Consider the following 27,253-nt stretch of genomic DNA (forward strand, 5'->3'; position numbering starts at 1 on the left):
TGCCCAAAGTAATTTTTCATTTTCATTGTACATAGAGTTTGTATTTTTTTCAGTCAGTTGGGTGATGACTGTTTTTATAGTGACTATTATATTTTTATAGATAAAAACACTAGTTATCTAAGTGCTTCAGAAGTCAAACTTTTAGTCTGACCCTTGAAGTGGTGAAAATTTGAGTTGTCTTTCCATTGGTTGCAGAGGATTCTGATTATATCCTTAGTATAAGCCAGCAAATATGAATTGAAATCTTGTATCTTCATTTTCACCACTGTGTTTCACTTTTAGGTCTTCTCACTTAACATGTATGACAAATGACAATGCAGAGAAATAATAGCACAAATATTACTCAGTAGTTGAGAAAAATCCCTTTTATTAGTATGTACTTCGGTTGATCTCAGAATTTTGGTGGAATGTTTATCTTCTGGCTTATAATTACAACATTTGAAAAGCGGTTTCTCAACAAGGTGATAGACACAAAATTATTTCTATGGAAATTAACTGCTCTGGTACAGATTACATCAAAGACACTAGTATTGGGTCCAAGCTGGTAATAATAGAATGAAGAGTTTTCTTCTGTAAACCATGGGATTTGGGGACCATTCAATACTGTTTCTGAAAACTAGGCTAGAGATGATGCAAGAGACTGAGATCTTTTTTGCACCATATGCATAAAATCCTGGGTATTTACAAATGGATGCATATTTGACACTGGCTTAATTGATACCCATGTTTTACCCAACATGCTAGCTTAAAAATTTGTCATTGCTTTCCATTAACATATCCCTATGTTGTCAGGTGTGATAGAAATATGCTGTTAGCAAGGTATGTTAGTGTGGTTGGCAAATCAAACACTATGAGAGGCCTTTGAAGGAGGGTTATTTTCTCAGCGTTGAAATCTTGGTAGGGCATATTCACTTTTTTCTTGCTATTGTTCTATTTTTCCATTTAAAAAGATTTTGTTTGTGAAATTAATGCAGATTGATTGTAATTTTTAACTTCCATTGACGTACTATCAGGGAAAATTATGTTGCTGTCTGGCAGCTGACTGATTTCTGCTTGTTTGTTTTTAAGCACTGTCATGTTTATATTTGCTCTGACCAGAATTAGTTACCTGTTGCTTGGAGTCCTGTGAATTTTCTAGGTCTTCAATCAGGAATACTATCAGAAAATATAACTTGCTGCAATAATAAATGGTAATTTTAATTCAATATCTTTACACGGAGTATGCATACAATATGGATAGAATTCTCAAATGTCTAACAGAAATGCCTCCACCACTGAAATTTTGTTCAGATCTTATTCTTGCTGCAGAAAGGAAAATCTCCTTTGAATATTCACTGTTTGAATTCTGCCAAGAAGTTCCACAGAGGTTAATGGAAAATTTGAATGAGAATGAGAAGGATGTAGGTAATTTAGGCCTTTTCTTTACTGTGAGTTTGAAACATTTTTCCTTCAGTTGTCGTTCATAATGTTCAGATTTTCCTGGTAAACTAATTTTATTTTTTTTTAAAGGAACAGTTTGATATTTAGTTTAAAGTTTATGGATCAAGATCTTTAAACTTTTCTTCATAAGAAGTGGTTAAAATTTCTGCCACTTACCCTCCCAGTGTCAAACACGGTATACGTGACTTGATCCTTTCAGTTCTTTCAGAAAAGTATGATGTTTCTTTACAAGAGTGACATAGAAAGTATGTTTTTAGTTGAAAACGCATTTCATGTTTTAAAGTAATTTGCCAAAAATAAAAAGGCTTTCTGTGGAAGCGCTTCCCAATAGCTACAGTATAGTAATTAGGGCAATCTCCTGGGAAAAGGATGGTATGGATTCAAGTCGTCTCAGGTGTGAAAGGGAAATACACCTGGCTCTCCCACAGCCAGGATGTTGTAAGTGGAAAGCTAATGAGTAAAGTTTCCCTCTCTACCTTATAACAATGTATAAGTTGAAGCTCCTTTTTCACTTATGATACAGATATGCAAATAAAATTCTAATGCTTTTTCAAGCAAAGAAGTTGTATTTGATCAGAAACAAAATAAATAGAGCCGTATGACTTTTTCTGCTTATGTTAACTTAGGTTTTTTAATCCTTTTTTTTCATTTCTGATTTTAGCGGTGAAAAAAGTGACCATATAAAAAATGAAATTGCCTGTATTTTTCATTTACTACTGTTATGAAACAGAAAGCATAATTTTTAGTGTGAACCTCTCTGTATGAGAGAAACAAAGCTGCTATTATAACATGACCTTTTAATCCTCTGCTGCAGGATGACAGATTGCTACATCCATAAGTGAGCTCATTAGTTGTTTGGATCTTATTCTCTGTCTTGAAATGAAAATGTGTTCCAGTTGCCACATTCGAGAGTAGACAATTTTAAACACATAGACATAAACAGAAATCTCAAGGAACAAGAGACAAAAAAAATTCTCTAAAGCACATTTGAAAATAAAGTTTGATCACCTATTACCTGATAGAATACTAGAAGCTTTTATTTCAAGTTTTGTATGTTCTTCTTAAATATTGACAAGAGAAATTCTAACTTGTATGAGCCAGCCTCCATCCCCCTCCGCCAGCAATACATTATTTTATGTACTTCTTACTTTACAAAGGAGACCTCATTTATTCAGCATGCACTGTTAACATTTCTATCATTTGTATCCCTCCAGTATTTGAGAGCCAGTATGAAAATAGCTGAGTTTATTTGTGTTTATAATTCCTTCTGCCAACTGATACTTTTTGATACACCATTTCTCTACTGCTTGTTTTATTGTGGGTTATAGTGACATTTGTTTACAGTGACATGTGTTACTGCCTTTACCTACCCAGTAAATGTATAGCCGCTCTCCAGTGCTGCGTACTCCTTTCCTGCTGTTTGATATACCTTACTTAAGCAGCTGGGCAATGTTCATGAGCTCTTTACTTTTTCTGTGATGTTTCTGTTTGTTCTGCCTAGTTTTTCTATGGCGTGCTTCTTGAGCATGAACTTTGCTTCTTTCTAGACTATTTTAAGTTTAGCTCTAAAGCTTGAGCTCTCTTTTATTGCTTTTGGCCAAGGATTTGCATGAAAAACACTCATATTCAGTAGTAAACTACCTCTAAACCAGCTTATGTTTATTTTCTGGTCCTTAGTTTTAGGTATTGAATGTAGGTCGATGTGAACTCTCATATACTTGTGACGTTAGCTTCATTAACATTTCCCCTGAAGCCAAACGAAATTTTGCATATGTTAATTAATAAAACAATCTTTCACATATGTTTTTTTACTAATATTTACTTTTATAAATGGAAGTTCAAGGTCTTTAGGGTTCCCAGCCATCTTTGTTAAGCTGGAGAAAGAACTATAGGCTAAATTTTTATATGAATCTGTAGTTGGAGGATAGAATTTTAACGCTGTTAAAATTAATGATTTATTCTGTCCGAGGTCAAAATGGACTAATAAATTGCTTAGTAAAATGCTGTGGGAATGGAAATCTAATGCTATTTTCTAAACAAAATATTGTACATCAGAATGGCAACTAATCATGTGGACTTTATTCTGGCTACTTCTGAATCCAATTTATTCCATTTGGTGCATGTCAGTCAATCCTTAATTGTTGTATAATTATATGTAATCATCTCAAGTGGAATAAGTTAAGCTCAAAACCAATGCTATTTTGTGATTAATAGAGATGTAAAGGTATATGCTGGGGCTTGTGTCTTCTTTTTTGTTTTTTAATGTTGTCTTGGTTTTGTGTAGCGGGAGGGCTACAGTGGCAGCTTCTGCAAGAAGCTGCTAGAAGTTTCCCCTTTGTCCAGTGGACTTGGCCAGGCCTAGGGTGGACCCACCGCTGGTCAGAGCCAAGTTAATTGGCAACAGTGATAATGCCTCTGTGATAAGGTATTAAAGAAGACAGCAAGGTCAGTGAAGGAGGAGAGGGACGAGTAAAGTTTCCCCTGCAGCCCGTGGTGCAGCGCATGGTGAGGCAGGCTGTCCCCGTGCAGCCCATGGAGGTCTATGGAGGTGCAGAGATCCACCTGCAGCCCGTGAAGGACCCCACGCTGGGGCAGGTGGATGCCCATAGGAGGATGTGACCCAGTGGGAAGCCTGCACTGGGGCAGCCGGTTCCTGAGGAACCCCGTGGAAAAGGACCCCACACTGGAGCAGTTCATCAAGGACTGTAGCCTGTGGGAGGGACCCCATGCTGGAGCAGGGGAGCAATGTGAGGAGTTCTTCCCCTGAGGACGAAAGAGTGGCAGAAAATAACATGTGATGAACTGACCATAACCCCCCTTCCCTATTCTCCTCCCTGTGCCACTCACTGGGGAGGAGGGAGGCAGAGATAACAGAAATGAAGTTAAGGGAGGGGAGCGGGCAGGAGTTTTATTCTCTCTCGCATTATCCTGCTTTGGCTTTATTAATAATAATAAATAAATAGTTTTCCCCAAGTCGAGTCTGTTTTGTCCGTACTGTAACTCAAATGATCTCTCCCTGTCCTTATCTCAAACCTTGAACCTGTTCATTATATTATCTCTCCTTATTCCCTAGGAGGGTGGGGAAAGTAAGTGAGACACTGTGTAGCTTGGTCCTAAGCAGGGCTGAACTATGATAAATGTAAAATAAGCGTTGCTTAAATTTAGACTAACAATATGAAAAAACCATCTGATTCTTATTCTAATTTGTGCTGACATAAATGAGAAAACAGAAACAAGTATTTTGGCATAATTAGCGTTGTAGTTTTGCTCTATGTTATAGCCCACTCCAAAAAGCTTGTGGACAAAGTCTGCAGCATCCATAGGAGAGCAGGAAAAAGTTATAAACTTAAAAAATAAAACCTGTATGTAAAATCAGCAGGTGGAGGGTAAAGGTTTTTGTTAGTCTAAGTAGCAGACTGAAGGTAGGGAATAGTGCATCTACTTATATGTAAGTGATTTTTATATGAAGGAAAGCTGTCAGAGTTTTTTGTATCCACTGGGAAGAAGGGGAAGAAATAATTTGCTAAGCATGTGGCAAAGAAGATTTGGATGGAGGGCAGGAGAAGCTTTTTAATAGTAAGGGCACTGAATAGGATTTAAAACTGTTACAAAGATTCATTGCTGGATATTTTGAAGAATGAAGTAAAGGAATATTGTTGTAGGGTGATCTAGGTAACACTTCTGCCCTGCTATTTTTAATCTACAGAAATAAGCCTTTGTCAAGATAAAAACCCATTAGTGTCTGTGGATGGTTTATGGTAGGAGTGTTAAAAATTAAACAGTGAGTACAAGTTGAAGACTCAAAACCTCATCTTTAATCAAGTCAGAGTCTTACTAACTTCAGCAGGAGTGGCATTCCAGCTGGGGAGCTTAGTGTGCCTCTGACTTTTCTTTTCCCCAGCAGGTGTGTGGGGACAGAGAGAATGAGGGACCTCAGTGGAGGCTCTGAGGTGGCTGACAGCAATTCTTGAGCGTGCAGAGGTGCGATTTCGGTGTTCAGCTGTGTGACACCAAGTGGGAGGCGATGCTGCCGTTGCTGTGGACTCCTGATAGAGGTTAGGCATCTGTTACAGATAAGACTCGTGTGCTTTCTGTTCCATTGATGGATTTTTAATTGAACACAAATCATTGCCTTTCACAGCAACACATCCTTCACTAAGGACAATGTAAGACTGATAATAGTATATTTCTTTGCTGCTGGACAAGGTGCATACATCATGTTCAACTCAGCTGAGAATTTCTTCCCACACACCTCTGATTCGTATCAGTTGCGTTTGGTTAGCATCTCTCTTGGGCTTTGGGAGACTACATATCCCTGACCTTCTTGTTCTGCCCACTACTCTATGTCCATTTTCTTCAGCTGGTGCCATCAGCTGCTACTAGCTGTGATACACAATAACGGCTCATGCTAAAGCAGTGGATGTAGCTGTAGGCATTCTGCAATTTCTAGATGTTACAAATTACTAGGTTTATAACAGTAGTTAAATATAATATCTTCTTAGTGTGTGCAGTAATAAAATTCAACTTGCAGAAATTAAACCTGATTAAAAGATTGTTTTCATTTCTTTGAGGTTTGGACCCTCTCACCTCCTCCTCCTTCTCCAACTTTGTTATTCCAAAAGAGTTTAAAAAACTGTTTTAAAAGTAATGCTCCAGAATCTTCTCTGACATGAAAAAAAAAAAGGAGGAAGGCTAATTAAACATCATTTAAGTAAACAGAATTAAACTAATATAGAGGCAAAGAAAAACAGGCCTAGTATAAGCTCGTGTCATATAATCCATTTAATTCCCTTGGCTTCCACTCTTTCTTTGAACCAGCTCTCAGAAGTAACTGATTAAAAAAAAAAAACAAAAAAACGCAAGTTTTTAGAATGATTAGCCTTTTTGTTATTCTTGTGCCCTTTTCTACAATAGAGATTCCATTGAAATGTGTTTTCTAAAATATGAACTTCTAATATGACTTCCCTTATGCAAGTCTCTCCTCCCATCCTGCTGCTCTCTCACCATAAAGAGAAATAATCGCCAGGTTCAATTGTGTTTAATACTTTTCCATAATGTTCTGTTCAAACAGCAATCTTTTGAATTTTTAATTACTTTGGCAATAAACCTGAAATCCAATTTGCTGTGAAGTTATGCAGTGTAATATTGAACAGCAACAACATCTCAGCACTTCAGAATAACAGCTCTGGTCTTGGCTGGTATTAGGTACCATTAATCATGTATCCGATGTGTTGGTGGTGTGCCTTTCAATGGTGTTTGCAAACTGTATTTTTTGATGTTGTGTTAGGCTGACATCAGTACGTGCAGGAGCAGAAACTGTGTGTGGTAGTTTCTGTTTAGAATACAATGACTGTTTCCACGAAAAGTTAGAGAACAATTAGCGATGAGCTGTGAATTCATAATGGTGAAGCTGTAGAAAAAAAAAAAGAATTATCTTTTTATTTGCAAGTCACATTTCTCAACCAAAAGAGGGAATAACTACACATTTGTGCTTACCATTTGGAAATAAAACTCAAGGAATGCTACCTGCAGAGTGCTTAAGAAGATTACTTAATACATACTTCCTTAGGAAAAAAAAAAAAAAGAAACAAAAGCAAATTAAAGAGCAGAAAACTACTAATCTATTCGTGTTTTAATACTGAAATCAGTGCACATTCCTCCAATTCAAAATTTTCAACAATGAACTGGCCTCAGAGACTTCTATTTTAGCTTGCGAGACTTTGTAGTTGTTTTTTGATATTCCAGATTTCATGTAACCGAAGTAATTTACTATTCAGTCTGTTTCACTCTGCTGTGTAAAGCGGTAGCACCATGTAAGTTTTAATGAAATATGTGCTTACTCTTGGAAGGAGAATTAACATGCAGCTAGCTTGGTGGCACAATTTGAGCATAAGGTCATTCTGGAAAAAAAAAAAAAGTGGAACAAATGGGACACAGATAAATGCCACCAAAACTGCAGAATGTGTCATTCTAATGTTAATTAGTTTGTTTAGGTGATACGATCACATTGCTGAACAACTTAATCAGGAGTACATTCCAGATGGTGCAAAAATTGTATTTCATATCATTTCAGGTGACATTTACAGTGGTTCATGATATTATATACAATCAGCACCATTAAAAAATCTGTTTTTCGAGCAAAATTTATGTCCTTTTATAACCCCTTGATGTTAAATTCTAAGGTTGACATATGGAGTGTAGGCCACCATCATCTTCATTGGTTTAAATAACTGAGATTATTTCTCTGTGGCTTTTTTTTTTTTTTAAATAATCCATTGAATATCCATGGTTGATTGGCTTTGGGAATGATGAGTGTGATATATACGGTTAGCTAACTGCTGCACAGACAAATTTATTAATACAAATATCACTCTCATGAAGTTCAGCAGCTTAATCTTTCAGATATTTCTAGTACCTTAATTTAGAAAAAAAAAGAAATCAGATCCTAAAAAAAATAAAAATAAGTGCTGTAATGTATACAGCCTTACAGGGAAGAGGTAAGTAAGTTGTAAAATCTCTCCAAAGATGCCTTTGGATATGAAAAAGAAATAAGGATACAGTCTCAGTCTGCGATGGGTCCTGTGATGCAGGAGTGCATGCTACAGTGGCTAATGATGTGGAGATGGTAAATCCCTAAGTACCTATAGTATATTTGTGCCTGAAGCCTGTAACAAAAAATTGGGTATTTAAATGTAGAACAAGAACATACAGAATAAGGAGTCAACATATAAGGTCAGGAAGGACCATCCAGTCATCTGCTGTAACATCATGTGTCCAGAAGATTGCTGAATTTTTTTTTTTCATTTTCCCTGTGTTCAGTTTAATTTTAACCTCTTAATCTAAAGCATGTTTTTCAGAATCACAAAGAATCCATGACATTATGTGATAGTTCAGTTGTGATTTATCGGCTTCTTAAATACGTTTATTATTTGTATTTTTTTTCCTGATCTGATATATTCAATGCTTATTTCTTGTGAAAGGATTTAAACACTGTAGTAAAAAAATGTTTCAGTTTATAAGTACTCGTTAGATCAGGAGTCTGGATTTTGGCATCCAAAATTTCCAGCACGTGCTGTGACTTTTGTACTATTAAGAGTCTGTTTGCCACTTAGTTTTTCACTGTTCCCCCTCACAGTTCATCTGTAAGGAGGCTGGTAAACAGGTGTTGCCATGTACCTGCCACAAAAGAGTGTCAATGCACAAGGATGGAGAAGTTGAATTAATTAGCTTGTTTGTGGAGTAAGGAAGGGAAACTTCTCTGAGTCATGGTCTGGTTCTAAGCAAGTATGGCAAATCCATCTGCAGATAAGGGTAAACCTAGGTTTGGTTGGTCAGGGTATTATTTTATTGATTTATTGACAATTTGATGCATTTTGTATTGATTGTTACAATTTTATTGTAAAAAAAGGGAAGACTGTTCATGAGATAATGTTTTGTCCTTCTGGCAAAAATACAGTGAAAGGTATTTTGATTATGTCTTTAATCATATTCTTGTTTACACGTTGGATCACCATATTTGCTGTCTATCCAGCAACTTCTAGCTACTTACATGACTGACTGCTATGTACAGATTTTGATCCTTATGTGAGGCAGTATACTTATTTTACTGCTAGCACAGGGTCTATATATTGCCTGCTAAGGTCAAATTTATTTTTTGCTAATAAATTATTTATAATACTTTTTTTGCTAACAATTTCTTTAGTCTATTTACTTGTTTGGAACTCCTTTGGAATTTTAGTTCCTACACTGGCCAAGTAAAGAGTTCTTCCTACTTATAGGAAAGCCTGTCGTTTCGCTCGTCTTCTAGTAAATATTTGCATTCAATTGATGTCCAGTTTTAAAACAGTTTTACTGTTTTGAAGGGAGTTTTGCACTGATTCACAAGTTTTGGTGACTTTTTTTTCTTCTTTTTTTTTTTTCCTTCATTTGAAGATAATGCTTGGTTGGAAGAAATTATTTTTTTAAAATAATTTACATATAAGGCGGTCCTAGACCTTGATGAAAGTACAGAGGATTTATTGTTGGTGACAGAATCTGAAAAAGTTTTTCCCAGAAATTATGATACTGAATTGCATCGGAGTTTTCAGTACGTCAGATGCTTCTCATGGGACTTGATAATAGTGTGACTTCAGGCTATTATGTAGATAGATGTGTTAACATGGGCCTATCTTTGACCTAGAAAAGAAATACAAGAAGCAGGCAGTTGCTCATCATCTCTAAATGTCATCCAGGTGACTGCACTTTCATCCTTTGGGACTTACAAACTCTGCCTAATTTAGGGGAAAGACAAGGGAGGATTGAAGTTTGTTTTACTTATCATAGATCTGCATTTGATAACCAAGGCAATTTTGCTAACTACATAAAGCCTGTGAACCCAGTCAGAGATTTACTGGTTCTTTAGGATTCTCTAGTATCTTGAGATTGGATGTGCATAACCTTAAAATTTCTGAATTGACATCGGCCTTAAGTGACTTTGCTCCAGGCGTCTGGTGTAGGAATTTTGCCCTCTTAAGTCTGATGGGCTTACCTGAACCTGACTTTCATCAGATTATTCAAAAAAGCGTCTGGAAGAAAATTTTGCCATTCAGCTCCTGTTAAGTAGTTCTTTCTTGGTGCACAATAAGGGGGACTATAGGGCAGTGTCCTTGCCTTACTCTTACTATTCGTTTCTTCTGAAGGCTTCAGCGAACAAAAAAAACCTCTGGTTGGTTCAATAGCATACCTTGGGTAAGCCTTAAATATATTTCCAGAGTGTCTGTTGTGACTATCTTTTCTTTTGTAGAATGCTTAAGGTTTATGTTGTGTTAATCTGTCTTAATTAGAAGGCAGTTTTTGATTCTGTAGGTCACAGGAAGTAGTCTCTTAATCTTTGCAATTTGAATCTTGGAGCAAGTTTATCTTCATATCTTGGTTTCCATGTAATAATTTATTTAACCTCTGTAAGGTGAATGGATTTTGAGAACTTTTCAATGCACAAGGGAATTGGAGGGATTGTTCCTTGTCTAGAGTATTATACTCTCTTTCTTTTCCTTTTTCAGCTGTCCTTCAGGGAAACTCCTCACTCATGTTGATGATGTGACTGAGTTTATTATTCATGAGTATCAGCACTCCTTTGAACAGACTTCTTCAGTTCAGATTAATGGGGAAAGAGTTAGAGAATCCTTTTGGGGATTTGTCTGCCCTCCTGCCCTTTGCTTTGCTGGGAGGTTTATTGTCAGAGTGGCTTTACTATACCAGGAATAATGCTGGGTCTTTTTGACCTATTCAGTCAAACGGGGAAGGCAGAAATTTTGGAAGAGGAGTCACAGTGATGGTAACAGTGCTTGTTTGAGACTGTCTTCCAAGGACAAATGCTGTTTATGAATAATTTTATTGTCTCTGTGTTACAGCAGCATTGCATTCTGTATACTTTGATTCTCTCTCCACTTATATCTTTAGAAAGCACGTAGAACTTCTTTAAGATGTTGTTTTGGAAGAGCTTTTCCATTGCAAGGGGAGAATATGTTATACCAGTCTACCGCGAAATGCTGCTCTGTGTTACTCCTTACTGGATCTTACTTCTGCATGCTTGGAAGCATCTTCTTCCTCTCTTCTCCCCTCTGCATGTTCCCTCACTCCCTACTTTGTTAGATCAAGAGAGTCAAATTTGATTTGAGAGTTTTGACTGAATATTTTCCTTGTTTACCTCAAATATGTTTGAAGACTTGGACATTTTTTTATGCTGAGACAGTTTGAACTCTGTGAGCTGCCTGCTGAACCCTCTGTCTATTTCTGCTACAAGGGACATAGGTGTTATTCCTAAAACCCAGATTACTTCTTTGCAGCAGGTGTAACACAACTGATTCATTTATTTTCTGTGAATTACTGATGTTATTTTTACTTTTCAGCTTTATTTTTCTTCAGTTCAGTAGTTTCCCACAGTTTGATTAGAACTGACCAAACTACTGGCCAACGTTTTCATGGCCAGTATTGCCAGGGCAGATGATTTTCCTTTTGAGCCATCTCATCTTGACTAAATGAATGTTTCTTTCTCTTTACCTCTTACCGAAGCATTCACAAGTGCTTCTTATTTTTCCCATTTCAAAGGTGGGCTGTTGGATAAAAGACTACATTCAGTGTGGAAAATACTATGTAGATGTCCAGCTATGAAGAAACTGATTTCTACTAGGTCTTCATCTCAAATATGCTTGTACATTGTTTAACTTCAGAGTTGTTCATGCTGTTCTGGAACTATTTTCATACACTTCACATCTACCCTGAATTGCAACTATAGTTTTTTTCAGGGTATCTTCTGTCCTTATGTCTTGTTTTCCACATGAGTTAGCTGTTTTTACTGGTAAATGTTATAGACATGTAGGCATTGTGTATACCCTGCAAACATTAGCACAGTCAGTGTAAATAATTATTTTGGAAAAGTCACTGATACACGTTTCTTAATCACTTTTTAATTTGTACTTCTTGACATTTTTATCTTTTTTAGGTTTAGTTTGTATATATTTTACTCTTATGAATCAATTGACTACCTGATTATTAGTTAAAAATGTACTTTCTATTCTAGTTTTAGAACTGTAGTTTCCTCTAAAAAATTTAAAGAGTATTGTGGTATCATTTTCTTTGAAAACTTCTCACTTCACTCTGATACAACATGTTAGTATTTGTGAAAATTTCTACATCTTAAAATGTGCTCGGGACACAAATTTAGCTACTTTTAATACCTAAAATAACCACATGGTTTTAAAAGGTTGTTAGAGAGTTTTAAAATGTTCCTAGGCAATGCCATCAGTATCCTAGTATTTCTTAATTCCTAAATATCTAAGTAAGGTCACTTTTTACATCTGTAAATAGGCAGCTTGCTTAAACATTCCAGGATAATATTAACTTCTGTCCAAACATTTTATTCTCTAGGATGCAATTTCCAGTTCTGTTGCATGACTTGTGTTTCCTGCTTCCAGGCTATATCACTTTACTTGTGCCTATAATTTAATGGATTTTGTTTGGCTGATCCCAGCCTACTAAGGAGTCCAGATGGCCCTGTACAGCTGCCTGCCTTTTCATTATTTACCCTCCTCCCTCTCCTTGTGTCATCTGCAAATATATCCACTACAAGCAGTGATTTTATATTTGATTCTAGATCACAGATGAAAACATTGAATAACATCAGACCTTACACCAATCCCAAGAGAGTCCTGCTAGAAAAGCTCTTATTAAGCCATGATTTTTTTCCATTGCAAACTATGTTAATTAGTTTTCAATCTATTTAATTTTCAGTCCATTAAAAATGTACTGCCATTCTAATTTTTCCAATAGGAATGTTTTGTGAATGCCTTATAGGGTCCAAGTGTATTATCTTCTTGCAGCTGGTTCCATCAACCCAACTTTTAACCTCTTGAAGTAATGAAATCAAGTTTATTTAACAGGTCCTAATGTCTTACGAAGTCTTATTGACTGGCATCTATTATATGGCTTTTGCTGGTTCTCAGACATCTGTTTTTAAGTTGTCTTTCCCTCAATTACTTTGGCACTGATGATAGACTAACTCTCCTTGAACTGCTGGATGTGCACATTTTCAACTTTATAGTCTCATGAAGTTCACAAGATTTGTTAAAAAATAACTTATTTACATTAATGGATCTCAACATCCAGTGTTTTTGAATGGTTGAAAGCTGTCCAGGCCTGAAGAGTGAATACAATTTATAAACTGGTAGACCCCATGTGGAGTACTGCATCCAGCTCTGAAGCCCTCAGCACAGGGAAGACATGGACCTGTTGGAGTGAGTACAGAGGAGGGCCACGAAGATGATCAGAGGGCTGGAGCACCTCTCCTATGAGGAAAAGCTGAGTGAGTTGGGGTTGTTTAGCCTGGAGAAAAGGAGGCTCTGGGAAAACCATATTGCGGCCTTCCAGTACTTAAAGAGAGCCTTACAAGAAAGATGGGGACAGACTTTTCAGCAGGGTCTGTTGCGATAGGACAAGGAGTAATGGTTTAAGACTAAAAGAGGGTAGATTTAGAGCAGATATAAGGAGTAATTTTTTTTATTATGAGGGTGGTGGAACATTGGAACAGGTTTCCCAGAGAGGTGGTGGATGCCCCATCGTTGGAGATGCTCAGGGCCCGGTTGGACGGGGCTCTGAGCAACCTGATCTGGTTGGAGATGTCTCTGCAGCTTGCAGGGGGGTTGGACTAGATGACCTTTAAATGTCCCTTCCAACCCAAACCATTCTATAATTCTGTGATTCTATGATTTACTAATAGTATAGAAAGTGTTTCTTCCTCCTTTTCTCATTCTGTTCTTTACTAAATAAAGAAAAGAAACATTTATTAATGATGTCTGCCTTTTCTGCTTCTAAAAAAATCACAGGCTTCGTCTATTAGTAGGTCTAGATCATCTCTGTAATTTCTTTTGTTCCTAATAAGCTTAATGAACAATTTCTTACTTCCTTTAACCTTGCTAGTATGGATTCTACCTGACAAATTTACTTCCCCAATATATTTTCTCCAGTGTATATCCTTTAATTTGTATTAACTGAAGTATTTTCTTCATTTTTATTCTAGTTTCTTGAGGAACAGGCTGACACAATTAGTGAATATGTATGTGTGTTTGCCTGGCACCAAAAACTTTTGTACTCAATGTTTGAAGAAATTTTCACAAAGAATGAATCTTTCATAGTTAAATTCTTGTATATGTGTGCCATTACAAATGAAAAAAGGTAGCTTGAAGAGGGAACAGAAGAAACTGTCTAGTGCCTCCACAGAGAGAAAAGTTACGGCAACCTCTCATTAGAAACTTTATAATTGCTTTTTTTTTTTTAGTTTCAACTAAATCAGAAGAAAGAACACAATAGAGGAGAAGGGAAAGAGACCCTTTTGTATTCCTTCCCAGTTTCTCTCCTTCACCCAAAGCACCTTAGCTCTGGACCTGGGGTGTTCCTTAACTTATTAACCCCTGAAACTCCATGCAGCAGTCACCTAAAGCCTCCACAGCCATTCTCCCCCACTTGCTCAGTACTGTGGACTCTTCTGACTCCCTCAGGACAGTATGGTAAAAATGTATTTTCCCTCCTGAGAGTCTTTTCAGTGTTCTTAATATGCATGACCTCTACAACTGCTTCAGAAAGGCAATGAGCAGCACACAGCCAAAGGACTGCTATAACCTAAAACACAGGGGTAGCGTGTGTGAATTACGGTGATTATCGTCCTATAACATTGTTTACTCTCGTTACTTAGATTTCTGTATGGTTTTCTTCTGCAGCTTAAGTACAGCAAGACACATGATTAACTTAAAGTGCATTAGTAGTCTCATTAAACTGAGTACAATTACTCACATGCTTACTATGTGTTTAAGTAGTTTGCAGAATCAGCATTAAAATAAGAGGCAATCCATAGACCTCTTCACTTCTCATATATTAAAGTTTAGGAAGGAGAGGAGGCTTTAATATAGAAGTTGAAAAAAACTAAAGTGTTCATCAGATACAAAAGTCTTGGTTTATGCAAGAATGTTGAAATACAAACATTTGCTATATTTGATATATAACATATTAAACAAATGCTGATGTATGGGTCTGTCCATATTATTCTATGTTTTTGTATTACGCACATTACAACATTCCTTTTAACAGCATTTTCAAGTCATCTAGGCTGCATTTACTTGTATTGATCTTGTATGTATTATTGTGGCACCTCTTGTGTTGTGTTTGTGCTTTGTAAATTCTTCCAATGTATAACATGAGATGAGAGAAATTCAATGAATTGGAGTCAGAAAAAGTTGGGGAAGGATATGTGGATGTATGAAATTTGAGTTGTTTCTCTTTTTAAAGTAATCATCTGCATTTTTTTTTTACTATTTCAGTGCATCTCTGAAATATTCAGTGTTTCAAGCACTGTATATTTAAGTTTTTTATAAAGAAGAATAAAAAACCACTGAGGATTAAAGCCATTCTTAGACTCAAAAAAGATTGAGTCAAATAAAGTATCAGGTTTGTGTGAAAAAGACTGCACAATATATTGCTTTTTATGATCTGCAGCCCACTCAGCAAAGAATAATTCATTACAGTTTGTCCTGCTACATCACATCATCAAGACCAGGAATAGTATAATAAATAATCCTTCTGACATAGTTTGCCTTTTAATTTAATACTTGCATTTTGAATCCCTTTATTAGCATGGAAATATAAATATGTTCCTGTATTTAAGTGTTTTGCCAACAGTAAAATAATTTTATGTGTCAAATAAGTATGATTTAGTAGTTCATATGGTTGTGTTCTGTCTTTCTAACAGAATTATCACTCCCTTTTGCTTGTAATTCCACTTGCCTTAATAGATTATTTTGTCAGTTCATTGAGTGGCTGTTTAATTCAGGTTTTACTGTAGACGAAAAGAAATACAGGGGCTTATGAGTTACACTTTCACAAATAGAAGGTAATACATAATAACTATACATTGTACTGAAAACAAAATATGGTGTTTCAGTACTTGCAGATTTTTCTGCTGCTCATGTATAGGCTGTTGGTAAATGCCATTTTTAGGATAAAAAAAATAGCATTTCACTTGTTAAATGCTGTTAATATTTCAAAGTTCTTGGCTTTCTGCTGAGAGAGTATAAAGTGACATAGCTACATCAAAAAGCATTGAAACCCCGATCATACAGATTAGTTAAAAATTTGACCTTGTTATTTATTGACCCAGTTATTTATTTAAAGCAAAGCAAGACACTTACGTGCAAAGAACGAATAAACTCTCGTGCTAGGATGGAGCTTCTCCTTTGAAGGCTATGCCTCAGTGGCAATGCTGGGAAGGAAACTCTCTCTGTGAGTATTGCTGCCTCTTCAGAGGGAGGAGAGGGGCACCATCTAAGTACTCAGGACTGCTCCTACTATGCCTTTCCTTAGACAGACCATACCTCTTCCCATCCATGAAGGAAGGGTGCTGCAGTCCCACCTCATCCATCTAGCAGGGTATAAGAAATTTTGCTGTGATGTCCTTTTCCCATAAATCGCTGTCCACCAACTCATGCCATTGCTTTTCACCTGAAGCTGTGTACCTTTCCTCTATGTATTTCTTTTATCCCTTGCTTTTTAGCCAGCCACTGCTTAGATATTTAACTCATGAAATATAGCCTTGGCTTCACTGTGTTTTTAAAAGGGACGTGTGCTGTAGTGTTCTGGATCATCAGAATGAGATCTCTTCTGTTGTAGTTACGAGTACCCCTGAGGTACCTGAAGTACTATGCAAAGACAGTCTAAAGCATTGTTTGTATTTGTTGAGTGTTTAAAAAAAATTGGCCACTTATGCTTGATGAGTCAGTCCTAAAACGCATTACAGATCTTTGGTACCAGGATAGACTTTCAGTCTTACATTTGAGAAGTAAAAGTCAAGTATAAGATTTATATTTATCTAGTAAAAAGGCAGACTACAGGTTCCTGAAATCAATGACTTTCCAAATTGCCCAAACATTGAATGATATGCATGAATAATTTAAGACTGTTTTGTTAAATGTGCAAAAGTAAAGTTATCCTTGCAGTGAGACTCATTGTAAATCGCCAGCAATTTACTGTGTTTCTGAAAACCACAGGCAGCAATTTACAGACAAGATTAGACTTGTTACTATAGACATGTGACATTTTCTTGATTTAAACTGTCATGCTGAAAAGCTGTTAAATGACAGCCAGAGTTTGGAATGAGGTTATAAAGTTTACTGAAGGACCCCTTACCACTGAGGTTGAGCTATATTTCTACTTGGGTAGAGAAGAGCACGTAGACCTCCTACCGCAACTGAAGTATGTATGCATGCAAATTAGCACTTTCAAGGGAAATTATACATGCTCTTTTCAGATGTTCATGTGCTGCAGTGGTGTACAGTGCTGTGCTGACATTTTACATCTCATAAACATGGTAATATATTTCCGAAATATCTTCTTCCTTCTGAGGTATGTCAGAAATTCTGACTATAACTGCTGTAGATGCCTGGCAGTATAGCAATACGTGTCAGCTTCATCATTTTGTCTGCTCCCTGTAACTGATGGTTATTGAAGTCATTTCTGGAAATGATCTGTTGGGTTCCAGAATATCATGTTGGGCCAGAGGGGGAAATATTCAACTTGATTTACTTATTTTTTTAAATTACCAGCTAAACTGGAAGTCTTCCTACCAACTCGGTTCCCATTATATTTCCATGGCATGTAGACATGCAGTACTTGACCTAAGGAATACATTTCATCACTGTCTTAACTATCTTCTGTTTGACACCATGGGAGCCATTTCAGTATAAGTGACACCTTCTTTGTCTTTCTCTACTGACGTTCAGAAATGAACATGCACTCAGACATGCACTGCCTTAGATAACCTGATGTTCTCCAGAACTTATTTTTGACATTAAATAACTCATGCTCAGATTCTCTGTCTTTTAAATAGTTGCAAAGTACTTTTTGGTAGTCTCTCATTCAAAACGTGTCCAGTTTTGCAGACTATTGATCTAGACAGGTCCTTGGTATAAAGAAGTCATCACAGTTAGTGAATCATCCAGGAACTGCCAAAATAGAAAAAGGGAACTTTAATTTCTTTTGCTAAAAGCCCATCTTGTAAGCTATGCTCTAAACGTATGATAAATCTTCCCCAAAATTTTCAATCCAAGTTTCAATCTTGAACTTCCTCATTTGTTATGAGGAAATCAAATTCTTATCATGGATATAACATTCCTAGATTTTGCATAGAAGATTTTGCATTAATACCTTTTTTGCATAAAAATGTAAGACAACTCTACTTTCAATAACTTTCTGAAGAGGAAGAAAGCCAGTCAGCCTAAAATTGCGTTGCCTGGAATTTTATGTATGTAGTGTCAAGTGAGTAAAACCAGAAATTAACACTATGAGTAGGAGACTCTTTCCTTTGCCGTTACCATGTTGATACACCAGACTTTTCTTCCCCAGCAGATGGGCATGAAGAAGAATGTCTCATAGTGCTACTCACCTGGAAAATTGCTTGACCAGTATGATTCAAAGACAGGAAACCATTAAAGTAGAAAGTGATTAAAACACTGGAGAACATTTAAAAAGTTGACCGTGAGGAAGTGCACTGTAACTTGAAAGTTCAACGTGAGAAGAATGTCTTGGGAAAAAAGTCTGAGATACTATCACGTATAAAAAGAGACAAAAGAAAAAATGCAGACCACTGGGTTCTGAATTACGTGTAAGAGTGCATTGGAGGAGAAGATGATCCAGAGACAGTCCTCTTCAGCTGTTTGAGCCAGGGATACCTGAGAGCTGATGAGCACTTGTGTTACAGGCAGGTGGTAACAAGAGGCAATGGAAATGTGTGGCAAACCTAACAAAGATTAGAGTAAAAAAAAAAAAAAATAAAAAATGAATAGACCTCTTTGTAAACCTGAAAAGCTACAGTTGTCACAGGCAGGTGACAGTTTGGTCTTCTGCGAACTAGATGATGCCTCAGGCATTACCACTCCTATTACACTAGCCAAACCAGTGAAAGGTTTCAGCCCAGATATTTTGTTACAAATATTTTCTTAAGAATAGTCATTAAACAAATAGAGGGGAGGGGGGGAAGCTAGAATGAGCTGAATTATCTTTCAGTTAATAGAAGTCTGGCTTCAGAGAGGACTTGGATTATTCCTCATCCTGGACTAGACAAGATGTTGAAAAAATGTCAGTTAACATCTAAGGACCTAATTGGCCCCAGCTGATATTTTAGTCACATTCCCATGAGCAAAATCTCCCTAATCTTTGATTTATTGAATTAGGTCTGCAATAGTAATTATTTTACCAGCTAGACCTCAAGCATGAAAGATATGGGCTGCATGTTATTCACAAGGTCATAATATCTGACCTGATAACAGAAGCATTACTTTGAATTATGTGGAAGAAACAGTTCCTTCACTCATATTCTCATCTTTAAAAAAAACAAACCCAAACCAAAAACCTTCTCCTGTGAGAAGTGACTGGATGTAAATTTCTTCTTTTGTTTTGTTACAAACAAACTCTATCTCCAGTGTTGAAACTAAACAAAGTAGGCTGCCAAATTATTTTTTGTAAACACATTTTAGGATTAGTATTAAATACTTTGTCCTCACGTACGAGCTCATTTACTTTGTCTCTCTCTGATACAAATGCTGGTCCCTCCACAAAACTACCCCTGGGCTATTTGCTGTTGGTCTCCCCTGATCTTGTACAATGCCTGATGGGGTTTTTGGGCACCTGATGTCTAACAAAGAAAAGATCTTTAAATAGATACTTATAAGTTCCAAATAGCACCACAAAAAAAAAAAAAAACCCAATAAGGAAACAAGGAACAATCTTAAATTTCTACCATGCATATTGCCGTATCTTGAGTATGCCCCATCCCTGGAAACATTCAAGGCCAGGTTGGACAGGGCTCTGAGCAACCTGCTCTGGTTGGGGATGTCCCTGCTTCTTGCAGGGGAGTTGGACTAGATGACCCTTGAGGGTCCCTTCCAGCCCTAACCATTCTATGATTCTATGATTTAACAAATAATCTTATAAAAAAAAAAAGTTCATTTAGAATACTTAATTTTAAAAAGTTGATTGTAGTGTTGTGGCTACACCTATCCTAACAATACAGTAGATGATTCTTTTATGTTTCTCAATTCATACATGCACTTCATCTGATTTTGATGTGAGGCAGGTGCAGTCAATTTTTAGCACGAATTTAGTATGTTTTTAAAATCGAAATCTCAGCTCCAAAATGTTCTGTAATAAAAAGTAATCGTGCAAAGAAACCTTGTTTCTCTTAGTTTCATTACCATTTTAAATGAAAACAGATCAAAAGATTGTAATTAAAACAATAATACATCATGAGAGTGAAAGTTTCATAATTAGTAATAATTAGTGACTTGTTTGAAGATCCCTGGTTTATTGGATGTAGTTAAGAAACTGATTGACACCTCACAGTATTCTCTATCTATTTAATATCTAGGTCATGGTTTAAAATATTCTGCAAGAAATATTTATTATTTGTTGTTACTGTCAGTTTCGGACTCTTTGGCTTGTTTTAGCTTCACTTTTTAGTAAAACTTAGACAAACTTATTTTATCTGCTTCCACAAAAGGAGCAGTAATGGAACAAGTGACTTTATGTAAAACTCAGCTTTGTAAAACCACTTTCTGCTATCTGTGGATTTCTGTTTGAGTATGTCAGGCAACATCTTCCCTTAAAATCTCTGAGCCCTCTCAGTCCTTTCATTTTATCACCAATTTTTATATTGGAAAGCGTAAGCTGCTTTGACATCTACCTATCAAAAATTTTTGAGAGGCATGAGTAATCTGCGGTCAATTCACTAGAAAAAAAAATGCTTTTTGATGAACAAAAGTAAAAATTGTCTGAAAAAGATTTAAAAGTATATTCTTATTCTCAGCAGTTTGGGATTGTGGGAAGACCTTCAAGAAAATAACCAAGGCAATTTGCAATGAATTTGTGGAATATGTTGTAATGAATTAGGTAATTTTGTCATGTGTGACCTTTGAGCATATTGTGTGTACTTACGGGTTCTGCTATGAAAATGGGAGAGAATATTATGAGTGAAATGCAGGATGTGGTAATGGTTGTAGACTCCACGTGAAGGTGGACAAAGGATGTTGTGATTGGAATTTAATGTGTTATTCTCTTGTTCAAAATTTTCATTGCTCATTCTATCCCATCAGCAGTCTTTGTACACAATGTAGAAGCATGTCTCTGCAGAGAGGGAGAATGCTGTAAATCAACTTTTGTGTGTGTGTGTGTGTGTCACTTATATGTGAATCTAATTTATTAGCAAATTTAAACAAATACTGTTGCCATTTTCTATGTAAATATCAAGCCACATACTACATTTTGGAGAGGAGAGGAAGATTAAGATAATGTATGCGACGCATAAGCAGAATTCCAGATTAAAGGATGTTTCAGCTGGGACAAGTTTGTGAAGGGTTAGGGACCATGACCACAAGCATGTGGTTTTATTCAAACCAGTTTTCTTATCCAGGCGGCCTTCTAGGTTATTGGAAGAAACTGATTTTCTTGGTTTAGACTGCTCTTGCTTTAGACTTCTTATGATAAGCTCCATGTGGCAGATCTCCATCTCCATTAGCGTTGAATATACAAACAGGCCCTATAGAGATATCTGGTTTGGAGAGATTTTGTGCCGTTCAGAGAGATAATGAAAGTGGCTGTTTCTTGGGTTTATATTTTTGATTGTCTAAAAGTATCTAAATTCTCTTACCTTGATGGAGGGAAATATCTGCAGTTTCAATATTCCAGGTGCTGGTATCTAATGAATTGTTATTTTCTTTAACAGAAGCTTAAAGAACTTTTACTTTCCTGATCCACACATCTCCATTTGTATTATGGCTTTTATATTAATTGCCATTCAAGCCAGCTGCATGTGTCTTATATGGGGAAGTGGTATATATAACATGTAAAGTCTTTTCTGGGGCATACTGAGCAGCAGCCCTACTACTCCTACAGCTGGAAGAAGGTGAAAAATATAATTTTAGTTTTCCCCATTCCCCTCAGAAACCATAAATCTTTTCTGTTTCACAGCTGTCAAGCTACTGACACACCTTTCCTTACTGAAAGTATGGATATATGAAACTGTGGCCTTACAAAGGCTGACATTTACATACTTTTTTAGGTCAATGATTAAAGCAATGAAAGGTGCCAGTTAGTCATTTGAGAAGCACAAGATACATTTAACTGAAAGGTCAGGTAAATGCAGGAGCTGGTGCAGAAAGCTGTGAGGCTGGGCATTAATTCCAGATGGTTTCTTGGTATCGATTACACAGATTGCGAGTGCTCATTTGTAGGCCAGAAGGCAGATACGTCTCTTTGCAGGCCATTTGTCTCCTTTTGTTTCTTAATTAATACCACAGATTTGAAAACTTGTGGCAATGAAACTGGCCTGTTAATTAGGCTAGTCTTTAGCAGTAAGGTTGTAATATCTTAGTTTTTTTCCAGTGCAGTTAACAGCAGTCTTGCTAAAAGTTATGCTTGTTTTCCTCTTGCAAAGTTGCCTATAATTGAAAAAGTTATACTGATGTGAGAGAGAAACAAATTTTCTGTTTAGTAACCATTTTAGTGTTAGATTTCAGAGAAAAGTACTAGTTTTTAAATCTTTATTTTTCTCTGGGTGGTTTTTAACCTACTGCTTTTTACAATTAATCTTACATGGGAAAAAATGGGTGATTTTTTTTTTCTTTATTTTGAACACCTAGCAACAGTTTGAGTGAGTCATGCAAAATCTTGTATCACAATATTTTGATGCAGTTTTCCTTGGGACGGTCAGTTTTCTCTGGTGATTATGCAGATTTTTTTTCCAGAACAAGAAAGAGATGTTTTATCTTTTTAAGAGTAAAAAAAAAAAAAAAAATAAGGCATAGCTGAAAAAGGAGAAGTGGGACAAGGACACCAATGACATACATACTTAGGCATCTTTTAATGATTGTTATGTTAGCAAGATGTTCTGTTTGGTGTAAATAAATTTTCTGGTTTGACTTTCACCTACAAGTAAAAGACAACAGTTTCATTTTGGTTTTTTTTTTGTTTTTTTTTTTGGTTTCTAATAAGCTGCAACTTCGTGTTAAAAAGTAAATAATATTCTTTTGTTCAGTGTTGTTCTAGGTTGAATTCTGAAGAAGTTCTCACTAGAAATCATAGAATCATAGAATGGTTGGAGTTGGAAGGGACCTTCAAAGGTCATCTAGTCCAACTCCCCTTCCATGTTGACATCTCATTCTGTGTCCTGTATGCAGCCTTTGTGGTTCATAGTTTCAGTCACGTAACCTTTCATTACGTCCTCGTATTTACATCATTTAGATCTCTAAAATGATTATTGATTTATTTTAGCATATCTTTATTGGAGTGAATTATATTTACATCAAATAGATAAGAAGTGTAAGTCAGAGGACAGAGGTAGATTTATTAGAAGGGTAAGTGATCACTCTGTAGTTTTAAGGTCAGAAAACGTTTTCACTTCATGAAATACTATTGCACATTTTGAATCTTCTCTAGGAGATGGATATAGACAGGTGCAGTAAGCATAATTGTTCACATATATACACACAAAAAGCATCTTTAAAATGAACACATTCTCCTAGTTTTTTTTCCTTTGTGTACTATTATGACCTTCCTTTAGAAAATGTTCAGGATACTATCTTATTTTAAGGTAATTGGAAAGGGTAGGAAATATTGTTGGAAACTGGACATCTTCTTAAAAAAACTAGTCAGAATAAAGGAATCTAGTGGAAAATGCTTTTGTGAAATCTATGAGTAATCTTTCACAGCTTACGACCTTAGGTATGCTCAAAGAGAAATACTACATCTATCAACTCAAGTAATGAAGTGAGCCACTTATTCTTTCCTCGAACAACTAAGGAATAGATTGACATACTCTGCTCATATTTTCTGAAAAACATTGTGATTAGTAAGAAAGATTGAATAGATCATCTCCCTCAAACCTGAGGTTTAAATTATTTTAAAGCTGTTACAGAAATTGCACATGAGTTTTAACTATAATGATTTCTACCTCTCTGTTGTACATTTTGTCTTACTTCTTCCATACATTTAAACCAAACAGCAGAACACAGAAAACTTCAAAAACATCTCATACTTGGCTGCTGAAGTAACTTTGCTATTTGAAAGTTTCATTTCAGGGGCATTACTCTTGCTATTTTTAATAAATCTTGACAGATTTCACAGTCTCTGTCTTTGCTTTGCTGTTTTTTCCTCAGGGTTTTCTGAATATGTTTTTCCCCTTTTCAAACACACTGTAATATAACAAGGCTATTAGATAAACCTGTTAGTTGTGGCCCATCCAATGAGCGTCACATCCCAGGCCAGTTAAGGGAAGCAAATGTCTCAAAGCAGGAAAAAAAAAAAATAATTCAGGAGCAAATCATGTCCAATGGTTCATCCTGTTAATGTTAGTTCTGTTTTCAGAGCTAACAATTAATAAGGGACTGGAGTAAGAAAAATAGACATGAAAGACACTTACTCAGTCACCTTGTGCAGTTTTTTAACAACCAACAGGCCTGTCGTATAATCTCCTTCTTAAACTAATCAGTTTATTACATATCCTGTGATGAAATGATCCAGTGTTTTTTCATTTTTTCATGTCACAAAATACATGGATTTTTTGATCCATGTGCCACATAATCAATTGCAGTTGCAAATTCTGAGTTTGTTGGGTAACATGATGGACTTCTCTCAACACTATGTTTTTACAATCTTAAGAAAATCCCTTCCCTATGTTGTCTCTTTTTTCCCTCTTTCTTTACACGTCAGTATTGTAACTGCTTTTCTGACACAGAGGCTCTTACCCAAGACTGCTGCTTTATAAATTCAGGACACCATCCCACCCAGCACAGGAGAAGAGCGAGGGTGGTTTTGAACTACTTCTCTCAGATTGAAAAATTATATTTCCAGAGACAAAACAGCTGATTCTGTTTTCAGATAAGCCATTGCTCAAAACCATGTGAAAAGTGCCTGTAATAGTTGCATGTCTTTTAGTTCTAAAATTTAACTGCACTGAGGATCTGTAGGTAGATCTGGTAAGGTTGCAGCTGGGGCAACTGTAGGCTTGTTACAGTGATATGTTGTTGTAAAGAAAAGTACTTTTTTTTTTTCTGTATTCAGAGATAATAAAAAAAAAACCCACAGGAAAAACTGACTTTCTTCAGTATTGAATATTCAATATTCAGTATTGAGTTAGAACTGTTAATTACAAGGCGTATCTTTGCATTAAGTGTCCCAAGTACATAACTTTTCTTCTTTCCCCTGATTCTTAGTCTTCTCTCACAATAGAAATATGGAAAGGTATAGCTCATCATTTTTGGGCTGAGAAATGAAAAACAAGAGCAATTGGCAAGTTAAGACATGGCATGAGTGATCTTTTGGTGTGTGTTGAGGAAATATTAAAAATACTATTCTCTATCCAAGGGTCACAGACAATATGGTACCTACAAGAATTTCCAGCTTGTGCTTGTGGGCATAGGAAATTAAAAGCATAAAAATAAAACTTAGGCTTTCAGAGGAAACAAAGCATGATATTGCCTACTGCTCATTCTGTGTCAGTACTGTTGCCTGTGGACAAATATGATTGAGACCACTGTTTTGAGATATTGCTCGAAGTGATATTGTTTCATCTAGTACATTCTAGGTTACATCTCTATCTCTGACCTCATTGAGGAAAGGGTAAATGTGGAATATGTGAATAGTTTTTCCTACTGTATCATCATTTTTTTCAGCACATGCATACACTACAAAATGACTGTTTCACATTGACTTGAGGTAATATTTGTAGCAATTCAATGCTTTAATAAGGGTAGCTCATATAATATTACAAAAATTGCAGCATTTGTTATGATGGATGGAGATTTGTATGCTTATGAGAAGAAGCTCTGCAGATACTCAGAGTACTTTTCTTAGATAATTTATAATTTTTCTGGACAAGTAAATGGAAAACTAAAAATTTCCCAATGAAGCAGCATCTTTACTTGAAATCTGACAATTTTGACCCAGGAGTGCTGCTGCAGCATCTCATGGGAGTACTAGTCTAGCACTGTGTCTCTAATTCTCTTCTCTGATCTAGAGATCTGAGCTGACCACGTTTCCCATGTTGAGCCATATTCTCCATTCTTGCTGAACCACTGTGATGCTGTGAACTGTAGTCAGCTGAAGGCAATAGGAGGAAGAAACAAACTACAGTTGCTGTTAACATTGAAATGATATTTCAGAATCCGTTTTTTTTACCACTCCAAATTGTTAGCACAAAGCTGACACTTGAGTATGTGTGTCACTTTATTTCTGTATATTAAGCCTAAGATGTCACGAAGCAACAGGTATTTTTCACTTTCCAAGAGTGGACACAGCACCCCTAGAAAAAGAATTTTAAAGGAGCACTTTGAACAACGTGTTTGAACAGTTCTATAGTTTGATCCCAGTTTTAAGATTTCTCACAGTCAACATCTTTTTTTTTTTTTATACAAACTGCTAGATAAAGTTGAAATAGTAAGCAATCTATTTATTTATGTTGACAGCATCTCTATCCATATGGGGCAGCTTGTAGAGGTACAACTGGGTACAGAGAATCATTATTTTCTGGAACAGAGCCCAACCATTAGGAAGTCATTTTTAACACTGGCCAAGAAGTCATGAACTGCATTTTAAAATGTCCTTTTCCAAATGTGGTAACTGGCATCATTCCCAATGCTGACATAGGAAAAAAAATGTTAAAAATGTATGCACAAGATGTCATCCATATATACACACATACTACCACTGCATAATATAGTGGTAATGTGTTAAAAGCCTTTGTTTAGTGGGGTGACGGGTTTGATGCAAGAATAAGATGCGGTAAAGATTCTGGGAGCATTTTCTGCTCTGTATTACTGCTTTACTGGAAGCAGAAGCAGTTCTTGTGCACCATTCCCATCAGAGGAGGTCCCACATGCATTAAGTAGATGAGAGGTGTCCATTGTGCACACTCTTATGCCAGCTGGATAAGGTTGGTTTATCATCAAGAGGATCATGTTTTCTGCTCTGCATGGACATAGAAAAGACAAGTATATAGCAAATTCTAAGTCTTCATGGTTTCTGTTGTGTTTTTTTTTTCCAACAAAAGATTCATCAGCTGAAAAGCATCAAGCACAAGAGTAACCCCAACTCCCCCAAAGTTTCAGTAGTTTTGTTTTTTGAAGGATTTTTTTTACCCTGTTCTAGATTCACAAACTGAGTGAAAACAGTGATAGAATCATAGAATGGTTAGAGTTGGAAGGGACCTTCAAAGGTCATCTAGTCCAAACCCCCTGCAAGAAGC

At 36.2% G+C, this 27,253-nt stretch overlaps 1 protein-coding gene across 2 annotated transcripts in view; it reads left to right on the forward strand.

Moving 5' to 3' along the window:
* The window catches only part of NKAIN3 (sodium/potassium transporting ATPase interacting 3), a 380,195-nt gene that overhangs the window by 191,340 nt on the left and 161,602 nt on the right, over window positions 1-27,253 (forward strand). The gene's annotated exons all lie outside the window — the stretch shown is intronic.

This window comes from Chlamydotis macqueenii, chromosome 2, assembly GCF_036417535.1.
Source record: "Chlamydotis macqueenii isolate bChlMac1 chromosome 2, bChlMac1.mat, whole genome shotgun sequence".
In the NCBI taxonomy this organism is placed as follows: Eukaryota; Metazoa; Chordata; class Aves; order Otidiformes; family Otididae; genus Chlamydotis; species Chlamydotis macqueenii.